The sequence below is a fragment of the Hevea brasiliensis genome, chromosome 6 (assembly GCF_030052815.1).
Source record: "Hevea brasiliensis isolate MT/VB/25A 57/8 chromosome 6, ASM3005281v1, whole genome shotgun sequence".
Taxonomy (NCBI): domain Eukaryota; kingdom Viridiplantae; phylum Streptophyta; class Magnoliopsida; order Malpighiales; family Euphorbiaceae; genus Hevea; species Hevea brasiliensis.
The window spans coordinates 69,792,695-69,804,493 of NC_079498.1; positions in this window are offsets into that span (position 1 = coordinate 69,792,695).

Below are 11,799 nucleotides of genomic sequence, written 5' to 3' on the forward strand. Positions count from 1 at the left end.
GTGGTACACAACATACTAAAATAATCTTTATGCAAAAATAAAATCACATTTATTCAAAAATTTGACTAAACATGAGCATTAAACACAAAACATGAATTATGAGATTTTAATGCAAACCAAGTTCATTTCAAAGTATCAAAACACATTTCATAAAACCCCACAGTTAGATCATACCATTCGAAACAAATAGAATCTCAATAGCCAGAGGCTAAAGAGAAATCATATCACAAGGCTAGATAGCTCAAATATATGGATATCCATTTACATCCTCTTCTTCTGGCACACCTCAACACTTCTCCAGAGAAGGAATCAAAATTCGAGACTAATTACCCCCACTAGTCATGCTAGTGAGGTGTTCAAATATATGGTCATGACACTGTGGTTTCAAAACTTATCTTAACAATTTGCTAAACATTGCTATTTCAAATATACACAATAACTTTCACAGTTTAATCAAAACATCATAAATAATGTCACAAATAAACTTTCAACAATTCCAAATCACAAGTAAAATACATATTTCGTTCACTTTATCAATGAATTTTAAAGCATGAAGATGTTGTGCACAAACCTCAAATGAGTCGCCTTTTGGCCTTAACTCGACTCCTCGGGTTCTGTCCCGGTATTTTTTTCCACTGAAACACACAATTTTATAGTGTTTCAGTACCATAATTTAACATAAATCCAAAAATAAATTTAACTTTACTCATACCTAGCTCTAACGTGCTAATTTCGACGTTCTTGAAATTTTGTGTTTCGGGTTACTATTCACCGCACTATTTAAGTCAAATAGTTGACTTTCTAAGGCTTAATAGGTATGGGAACTCCAACTTCACCCACATACCACATTTTGGTCATTAAACTTGTTGGTTTTGGTCGTTTTCTCAAAGCTTAGGTCATTTTGGCAAAATTGCCAATTTTCGATTTTGGAGTTCTAAGTTGCGCTATTCCATTGGTCAATCTACTGTTGGAATTTGACAAAACATCCTTCATAGAAAATGTTCCTTATTGTCTTAAGTGTATTCTCATTTTTGGATCACCTCAATTGGAGTTTTGTAGCTCATGTTATGGCCAAAATAAAATTACTGTTCATGTGCACTGTTCATGCTGAGATTTTGGGTTCTGGCAGATTTTGCTCCAATTTGGTCAGTAATTTGATTAAGTTAAGTTCATAATTTGGTCTAACTTTCTTCATATGAAATGTTCTACTATGTCTTAGGTTTCAATCGGTTCAAGAATCGCCTAAATCGGAGTTTTGTAGAGAGAGTTATAACCCTTCAAACATTACTGCTCAATAGAAATTCTGCAGAGTTGCAGGTTTGGTAACTCAACTTTGCTCAATAATTTGAATGGGTTAAGGGCATAATTTGGGGTGGTGTTCTTCATAACAGTTTTAGATCTATACCTTATCTAATTGTTGGTAAAATTTCAGGTCAATTTGACCTTCCTAGCTCGAGTTATGACCAAATGAACAGTTACTATTCATTTGGTCAGTTTGGTGCAGTGGCAGCCTGCTCTCATTTCACTTTGGTCAATTTGTTCACCCAGTTTTGGTCAGTTTTTTTGGCATGGTTCCTTAATGAAAATTGTGCTCTTTTATGTCTATTTTCATCCCCAATTTGTGGCATATCAATTGGACTTGTAAAATTTGAGTTTTGGTCCTTCAAAGTGGGTTTGGTCATGGTGCCAGCAGCATGACCATTGGACCTACGAATTTGGTTTTCATTCCAACAATTCCCACACATCTCTTTTGGTCATTATTGACCATTTTTCAGTCCACAATTGGTCAAAGATATCATTTATGCATTTCTCCAAAATTTGCCTCAAACCCTAGGCCTCCAAACCCTAATTCACTTAATTATTGTAATTAATCACACTTAATGGTTTTAATGCTAATCATTCAACACCAATAAGCTCACATACACCTTTAAATTCACCAAGTTCATGCATACACATCCTCAAACCCTAGTTGACTAAAATTTAGGTTTGGTCCTTTAACAATTTATTTCATTTCATTTTTCCACAATTTCTAGTGTAATTCAACTACTTAATTATGAATTTAAACATAATATTAAAAACTAACCACTAACCTCTTTTGTTGAATTTCTCCCTCTTCAAATCTTCTTTCTTTCCTCCTCTTTTTGTTGTCAAGATGCTTGTCAAAGTCCAAGAACAAGACTTACTTAAAGGAGTTAGGGAGTTTATAAAATAAAATCAAGCTTTTGAAAGCTTGAGATGGGTGTTAATGGTGGAAAGGGAAATGAGAGAAATGAGGGAGAAGGAGTGACGGGAATGAAGTAATCAAATTTTTTTTTTCTTTTCTTTTATTTATTTTGCTTATGGAAGACCACAAAAACTTAATTTAATAAATATTTAATTAATTCCTTTTATGGCATCATGCATGATGTCATGCATGATGTCATAACCTTTTTGCTTTTTGATTTTCCTCTCTCTTTTTTAATTTTTTTTTCTATTAGTTCTTTAATTTAATTCTCGACTCTGAAAATTTCTTTTCTTCGATTTTATTTGACAGTTAGGTCAGGAGTCAGCTCTCGGGGTCAATTGACCAAATTGCCCCTCGTCGATTCATCCCGGTTTGCAAATAATTCCATATTTCTTCCGGCTCCCTGACCTAATTATTTGACTGGCTTAACAGTTCTTTTTTGTGATTTTCTATTTTCCACTGTGTCCATAAGGGTCCTAAGGACCGCAGTGTCACTTTTTACGGTTCGAAATTTGAGTTTAAAATGACTTCGCAGTCGTTCCCGAGAAGATCACCCATCGCTGTGACTCTCGGCTCGTTTAACTTCTTATGTTCTGTTTTTCTTATTTATACTTAACTACTTGAACATTACTAATAATTTGTGTTTATGGTTTCTCTGGTTGTCTTAAGTGTGGTTCTAATCCCCTTAATTGTCTGGACCGACACCGGTCACTGGAACAGTGAAATATACCAGGCTATACAAATAGGGGTGTTACAATTCTCCCCCCCTTTAAATAAATTTCGTCTCAAAATTTTACCTGGTATCAATCTCTGAATAGCTGTGGGTGTTGTCTCCTCATGTCCTCCTCTCGTTCCCAAGCAGCTTCTTGGCCCGAATGATGGTTCCACAGCACTTTTACCAATGGTATCTGCTTGTTCCGTAGCTGCTTCACCTCATAAGCCAGAATCTTTATGGGTTCTTCTTCATATGTGAGGTCTGGATTTACTTCAATTTCCTCTACTGGTAGCACATGAGATGGGTCTGATCGATACCTCCTCAACATAGACACATGGAAGACATTATGTATCTTTTCCAACTCTGGAGGTAGTGCCAACCGATATGCCAAAGGACCCACTCTTTCCAGAACCTCATATGGCCCAATGAAACGAGGACTCAGTTTCCCCTTTCTGCCGAATCTCATAATCCTCTTCCAAGGAGAAACCTTGAGGAAAACTTTCTCACCCACTGCATACTGAATATCCCTTCTTTTCAAATCAATGTAGGACTTCTGACGGTCTGATGCAGTCTTAAGTCGACCTCTAATCACCCTGATTTTCTCTTGATTTCTTTGAATGATTTCGGGTCCAATCATCTTTCTTTCACCCACGTCATCCCAACACAACGGGGTTCTACATTTTCTGCCATACAAAGCTTCATATGGAGGCATTCCAATGCTTGATTGGTAGCTGTTGTTGTAAGCAAACTCAATCAAAGGCAAGTGTGTATCCCAACTGCCCTCAAACTCAATCACACAAGCCCTTAGCATGTCCTCCAAGATCTGAATTACCCTCTCAGACTGGCCATCTATCTGTGGGTGGAATGCAGTACTGAAGTTCAATCTAGTTCCTAGGGCTCTCTGAAGACTACCCCAGAATCTAGAAGTGAACCTAGGATCTGCTGCGACACGATGGATCTACGGCACTCCATGCAGTCTCACAATCTCATCGATGTATACCTTGGCCAATCTTTCCAAACTATAATCCATCCGGACTGGCAGAAAATGAGCAGACTTAGTTAGTCTGTCGACAATGACCCATACTGCATCATGACTCTTCTGTGTCCTCGGAAGTCCCATCACAAAATCCATAGTTATTCTTTCCCATTTCCATTCGGGCACTGGTAGTGGATGTAACAACCCAGTGGGTACTTGATGCTTTGCCTTTACTTGTTGACAAGTTAGGCATTTGGATACAAACTCTGCCACATCTCGTTTCATACCCATCCACCAGTAATGCTCCTTTAGCCCCCTATACATTTTTGTGCCATCAGGGTGCATGGCAAAAGGAGACTCATGTGCTTCCTTCAAAATGATCTTCCTCAATTCAACATCATTGGGAACACATATTACTCTGGTGTAGCGATGGTATCATCTCTAATTGAGAATTACGGTTTCTTGCCTGCTGACTTCTTCCATCAACTCGATACTTCGATCATTACGGCGACCATTCTTATCTGATCAATCAACACTGGCTGTACATGCCATGCAACTGCTGTCTGCCCATCATCATTAATCTCTAAGCTGGCATGCAATGATCTTAACTCATGTACCAAAGACAAAGGAGTAACCCATAGACTTGCCATAGTCTTGCGACTTAGGGCGTCAGCCACAACATTAGCTTTCCCTGGCTGATAGTCTATCAGAAAATCGTAGTCTTTTATCAACTCTAACCATCTCCTCTGTCTCAAATTCAGCTCTTTCTGGGTGCCCAAATACTTCAAACTCTTATGATCTGTATAGATGTAACACTTTTCCCCATATAAATAATGTCTCCAGATCTTAAGAGCAAACACGATAGCTGCAAGCTCCAAATCATGTGTCGGATAATTCCTCTCATGCGGTTTTAGCTGGCGTGATGCATAGGCAATGACATTTCGATCTTGCATCAACACACAACCTAAGACGTTGTGAGAAGCATCGCTGTAAACTGTATATTCTTTACCCGATGTGGGTAAAGTCAGGACTGGAGCCTCTGTCAAACATCTTTTTAATTCATCAAAACTTTGCTGGCATTTGTCCGTCCACTGAAATTTCACATCTTTTCTAAGCAGCTTGGTTAATGGAGATGCCAACATGGAGAATCCCTTCACAAATCTACGGTAGTATCCAGCTAAACCCAGAAAACTGCGAATCTACGTGACATTTAGGTGGCCTCCAATTAAGGACAGCTTCAATCTTACTTGGATCTACCTTAATGCCCTCTTCTGATACTACATGCCCCAAAAAGGATATCTCCTTCAGCCAAAATTCACACTTCGACAATTTAGCATATAGCTGTTTCTCTCTCAAAGTCTGTAGTACAATCCGCAGATGTCTATCATGCTCTTCTGCATTCCTCGAATAGACCAATATATCATCTATAAATACCACAACAAACTGGTCGAGGTATGGTCTGAAGATAGTGTTCATCAGATCCATAAAAGCAGCCGGAGCATTAGTTAACCCAAATGGCATGACTAGGAATTCATAATGGCCATATCGGGTTCTGAAGGCAGTTTTAGGAATACTATGCTCTTGTACTTTCAGCTGATAATAACCTGATATCAGGTCAATTTTGGAGAACACAGCTGCACCCCTCAACTGATCAAACAAGTCATCAATGCGGGGCAATGGATATCTATTCTTTATTGTCACCTTATTCAACTGCCGATAATCAATGCATAACCGGAGAGTGCCATCCTTCTTCTTTACAAACAATACTAGCGCTCCCCAAGGTGACACACTAGGGCGGATAAAGCCCTTGTCGAGCAATTCTTGCAATTGTACTTTCAACTCTTTTAATTCTGCGGGTGCCATTCTATATGGCATTATGGAAATTGGGTCCACACCAGGCATAACATCAATTTCAAACTGCACCTCTCTTTCTGGAGGTAATCCTGGCAATTCATCAGGAAAAACATCCGGAAAATCACATACAGTAGGGATGTCCCTTAGTGCTGGACTCCCCACTTGGGTGTCTATCACATGTGCTAAGTATGCTTCACACCCCTTTCTGATCATTCTTTTGGCTAGTGCAGCCGAAATGATGTTTGATGGCAGTAAATGCCTCTCCCCATGTATTACCACATCACCGTATAAAGGGAGACCAAAAGTGACTGTCTTCAGTCTACAGTCAATCATGGTATGATGCCTGGCTAACCAATCCATGCCCAAGATGATATCATACTCTCTGAAGGGCATTTCAATCAAGTCTGACGGGAAAATATGTCCTTGGATCACCAAAGGACAGTCTCTATAAATTCTGTTGACCCGGACCTCTTGTCCTAACGGACTAGTTACTAGCACTTTAAAACCCATTTGCACACATGGAACAGTAAGAGAACTAACTATGCTAGCACTAACATATGAATGAGTTGAACCCGGATCAAACAACACAAATACTTCTTGATCAGAGATAGAGAATGTACCAGCTACCACATCAGAAGTCTCAGCCTCTTCTGTCACACCCTACCCCTCTGTAAGGCATAACATGATCCCGTAGTATACCTAATGAATTACCAACTCCGTCTACTGATAACCCATTAAATACACTACAAGGGATTTTCAAAACTTTTCTTACTTCTTTTACAGTGGTGAGCACTATTTACAGGTGTCAAAACCTTTTTGAACTGAAGTGATAGAATTGACACATTTGAATTATTTGGAATTTCTGTAAAAATTTTGACAGAGTGCCCTCTGTATTTTGGATAAAACAGTTCTTCAGAAAACCTGTAAAAAGCACTTCAATATGTATTTGCAAATCTCAACTCCAACATATTTCTCAACACAAATCCGCAGTGATTTTTCAAAGACTGAGATACAAAAATATAATACAAAACTATTCAAGTAAATGAAATCTCAAATTTACATTCACGATAATTTACATTTAATTTCATACCAAAATATTTTACAAGAGTTTTTATACAACTGCTCAAATAATTTACATACATATTATTACATGCATACATCAAAACCTATGTACATGGGTATACCTATGATATACCTGGAGCTGATCTGAATATATCTTCAAGGAAATTTACTTACTGTTCTATGCTCTTCTTACCTGCGACAGCATACAAAGCTATCGCTGAGTGGTGAACTCAGTGGTGCACAACTATAATTTAAAACATAGTACAATATATATTGACAAAATTTACAGTAAATAATTTGGAAATCTGAATGCTCATCAAATTCCACAACTTAAAATATTCATTCCCAATAATGTAAATCAATTGTATAAATGACTTTGATCACAAAATTCAATTTATCAAATCATGACTATCCCTTTAAGTAATTCCAACAAAATCAATTATACAAAAAACCATAATTGAAATCACAATTTCTTACCATTCAAAAGCCATTCTGTATCTCAAAAATCAATCTTTATCTCACTAATATGCAAGACTAATCCGAAAGGGCCATATTCGATGTGATTCTAACTCCCTATGGTCGGGGAGGTCGAATCATCGTGCACAGTACCATCACAATAATGAATCTTTTGCAAGGGCCATAACGATAAAATAAACTTAGATCTAACCTCACATCAGAGGAAAATCTAAGCCTGTGCACGTACCATGGTAATCAAAACACAACTAACTCCATTGTCTTCTCAACAAATGAGAGAGACGGGTAATAACCTAGTCAAGCATCTATAGTGAGATATAAAACAATATCACAATCCTTTTAGTGAGCATAAATCACAATATAATTCGATTCAAATTCAATTCCAATATCCAATAATTTTTATGCTCATCACAATTCAAATAATAAATTTGCATTTTTCCATGAATATTACCATCACAATTCAAAACATGTTCTATCACAATTTTCCAAAACATAATTTACTCAATCCATAACAATGCTTAATACTTATGGAAATACCATTTCACAAAGCCAAATTCATACATACTATAACAATTTTCAATAATCATTGAATTAAATCCAATGCTTGTTAAACATAATACATAGGAAAAGTATGTCATTTAATCATATGAAATATTTCAACAAATCAGTTAAAAACTAGTTGTGCACAAACCTCTGATAATTGTCTCCTGGTCTGGACTCAGTGTTTCCTTCCCTTTTCCTGAGTCTTTGGTAACTGAGAAACACAATTTGAAGTGTTTCAGTACTAAATTAAACTGTCTCTAACGATATTGTTCGATAAGTAATTCACTGAAGGCTATTATTTGCTCAATTACCTAATATACCGACCCTCGATGCGTTTTAGGTAAATTAGGTTTTAACGTTATTAATATGTCACATTCGATGGCATTTTAGGGTTGGTACGTTTTACCAAACTCATTTCTTTGTTTAGTGCATTTTAGTGCAAATTGCTGGATTTCGGGATACTGGTTTGACCTAACCGGACGATCTAGTTCCCTCGGTTTTCGGGTCTCGGTCGAAACTACAAACTTGTAGATCTAGGTCTTATTGCACGCGGGGAAAAATTTCAGGTCAATCCGAGTTAAGTAGACCAAGTTATGGTCATTATACTATTGCTTGTCAAATGGTACCATTTTAGGTCAATTTTAGGTCAATTTGGTCAACTCTGGTTCGGCCAGTTTTTGGACCCGAACTTGTGCAAGTTGTTTGACTTGCTTATGGTCATTTCTGGGCTTTGGTGTCTTCATAAGACTTGTAGGTATGGGTCTTAACTATTCTTGGTCAAAATTTCAGGTCCATTGGACCTGGTTTGAGTGAGTTATGGCCTAAACACTCACTGCTGCCCAATTGGTCATTTTTCAGGTCCTAATTGCACCTAATCCGAATTGGTCATTTTCTTAGGTCACCTTGCAAGTAGAATTTTGGTATGGTTTCTCAATGAAAGTTGGCACATTTTGTGCCTAGTTTCACCTCAAATTGGTCTCATACCAATTGAGGTTACACATTTAAGGTTATAGGCTAAAATGTACACTGCCCTTGATTACTTTGCTTAACACACATCAACTACACACATTTACTTTGCAATTTGTTTACTTCCCTACCAATCTGTTTTGGTACATTAACCACAGTATAATCTACTTTACATTGACATTATTTTGGGCAGATTACCATTACCCTCAACACATCAAATATAATTCACATTTACAATATCTCAATACCATTACATACACACCTAAATACCACTAATTCTCACATACACTTTACACAATAATTTCATACACATATCCTTCATTCCTTAATGCCACAATTCTGCCAACACTCCCATGAATATACACATTTATTCAAGTGTCCCCAAGGCTGCCGAAATTGTCCTTCAACACCACATTGCCCTACAATCCATCAATTCTCATCCAAGTGCCAAAATCACCATGTATATGTGAAACAATTCATTAGGATATTAATTTACCATGATCAACATTATTTCTCATCAATTATATGCATAATAAATCATCAAATGTGTGACCCCATGGCTGTCCAAAAATGGCTATCTCAATAACTATTTAAACTTCAAAATTTCCTTCACAAAACTAACACCCATAACATAAACATAAAGTTTAACAAGGAAATTCTCAAAAATGTAAACTTACCTTTGTTTGTAACTTGCTAAACCTTCACCAAACTTCTCAAAATTGGTATCAATATCTTCCTTGTGATGTGTAGACCATTTTTTGTGAAGGAACTTAAAGGATTGGAGTTGAAAATGGGAGGTTAAGAGAGCTTGCATGAAAAATGGCCATGGTGTTTTTCATTTCCTCTCAATTCGACAACTTTGGTTGTTTTGGAGAAGATGACTATTTCTGCTGGTTTAGTGGAGTTACAGCTGCCCTATTATGTATTTAATTTATGCATTAGTGGTCCACTCACAAATTTAATCATTTTATAAACTTAACTCCCACTTATTCCACATTTAACCCATGATTTTAGCTATTTACTTTAGGTACCACTAAACTAATTTTTTCATTTTATTTTCTAAGTGTAATATTATTTATTTTTAATGGACATTTAGGTCAAAAGACAATTCGGGATGTCAAATGACCATAATGCCCCTGTTAGATTACGTTCGATTTTTAGATACTGGGTTTTTGTCATTTTCGATTTCTCACTTTTCTTTGTACTATTTATTTAATTTTTCTTTGATATTTCTAATGATATTTATTCTTCAACAATGGTCTATTTATTTCATAAAAATTTTTTCCAGGTTTCCCATGATCCGAGAGCTAGTCAACGGTCCACGCCGTGACTTCCGTCATGATCACCATCGCTAGGTTTCCCGGCTCGCTTAACTTGATCACATTTCTTTGCTATTGTTTTTCCTTTGTTTTTCTTGTATTTTCTTTTCTTGTATTTCATTATTTATGTCTCCTCACTCATATTGAAGTGTAGTTCTAGGCATCCTAGCTGTCCGGACAACACTGGTCACTGGAGCAGTAGAACGCACTACCGAACTTTGGGGTGTTACATCTTCTCGCTATCTCATTGTGTAGATTCTGGTTGAAGCACTTCCTTGTCCTGACTGACCAACTGTGCCCTGACTGCTTGAAGTAGTGCCTCTACCTCTACCTCTTCCTCTGCCAACTGACTGTGAACCTCTAAGAGCATGACTCTGAATAGATCCCTCGGCAGTAGTAGGAGCTGGACTATATCTCGGAGCACTAGTACAGTCTTTAGCTATATGGCCCTTGCCTCCGCAGTTAAAGCAGGCTCTAGTGGCCCAGTAGCACTCCCCCCCATGAATCTTGCCACAAGTCTCACAGGGGCAGGCAGAATGTGAACCCTTGCTCGACTACTGACTAGACCTAGGGGGTCTCTGTCCGGAGAATCGGCCCCTACCAAATCTTCCACCTCGACCCCTGCTGGGTTCGCTAAATTTCTTTTTTTCCCAGAATTCCCACCAGAACTCGGCTCTACAGACTTTTCTCCCTTGTCTTTCTCTGATTTCTCAGCTTTCTCTGATTTTTCTTTTACTGGGGTTGCTTCTGATTCTATTCTTTCCAACTCAAGTGCTTGAGACATGAGCTCTGAGAAGTTGCTGTGTCAGAATCCCATAACTTGCATCCTTATGCTGGGCTTCAAACCCGTCTCAAATCTCTTGCATCTTGCCTTGCTGGTAGTAAGGAGGCTTCCCACATAGTGACTCAGGCGGAAGAACTCCCTCTCATACACTGCCACTTATCGATTTCCTTGTTTTAAGCTAAAAAATTCTTGCAGTTTCTGATCAACATATGCATATGGGATGTATTTCTGTCTAAACTCTCTGATGAAGTCCTCCCAGGTCAGCACTGGTGGTTCAACCAAGCTGTGGGGGATGGTCTTCCACCAATCATACGCATCCCCTTGTAGTAGAGACACGGAATACTCAAACTTCAGCTCATCTTGGCAGTGCAGTTTCTTAAACACTCTGTCCATTCTTTCAAGCCATTGCTCTGCCTCTAAAGGGTCCACTGTACCCTTAAATTCTGCAGCCCCATACTTCAGTAGTTTAGCATATTGTCTGGCTGGAGGCAGTGGTTGTGCCACAGGTGGTTGGGGTGGAGCTTAAGCAGGCATACCCCCAGCCATTTGTTGAAACATCGCAGCCATCTGCTGTGTGAACTGTGCAGGGAACTGCGGCATTTGTGGGGCTGGTGCTGCTGACCCACTAACATTCGGTAAAGCTGGGGCTTCCCCTTGTGCCTCAGCTTCAACAAACTGCTCAACTGAGCGATCCCCTTCTTCCATTTCAGGCTGAAGTTAGGGTATCTCCTGAACAAGTAGCACATGGAGATTTCCCTCCGTTAGTTCATATTCATGATGTAATGCACTGTATGTAACAATTATGGACATTGAGCAGTTGTACTTAACAAGGAAAAACACAAATTCACAAGTTAAAACATACTTCAAAAATTTGCTCTGATA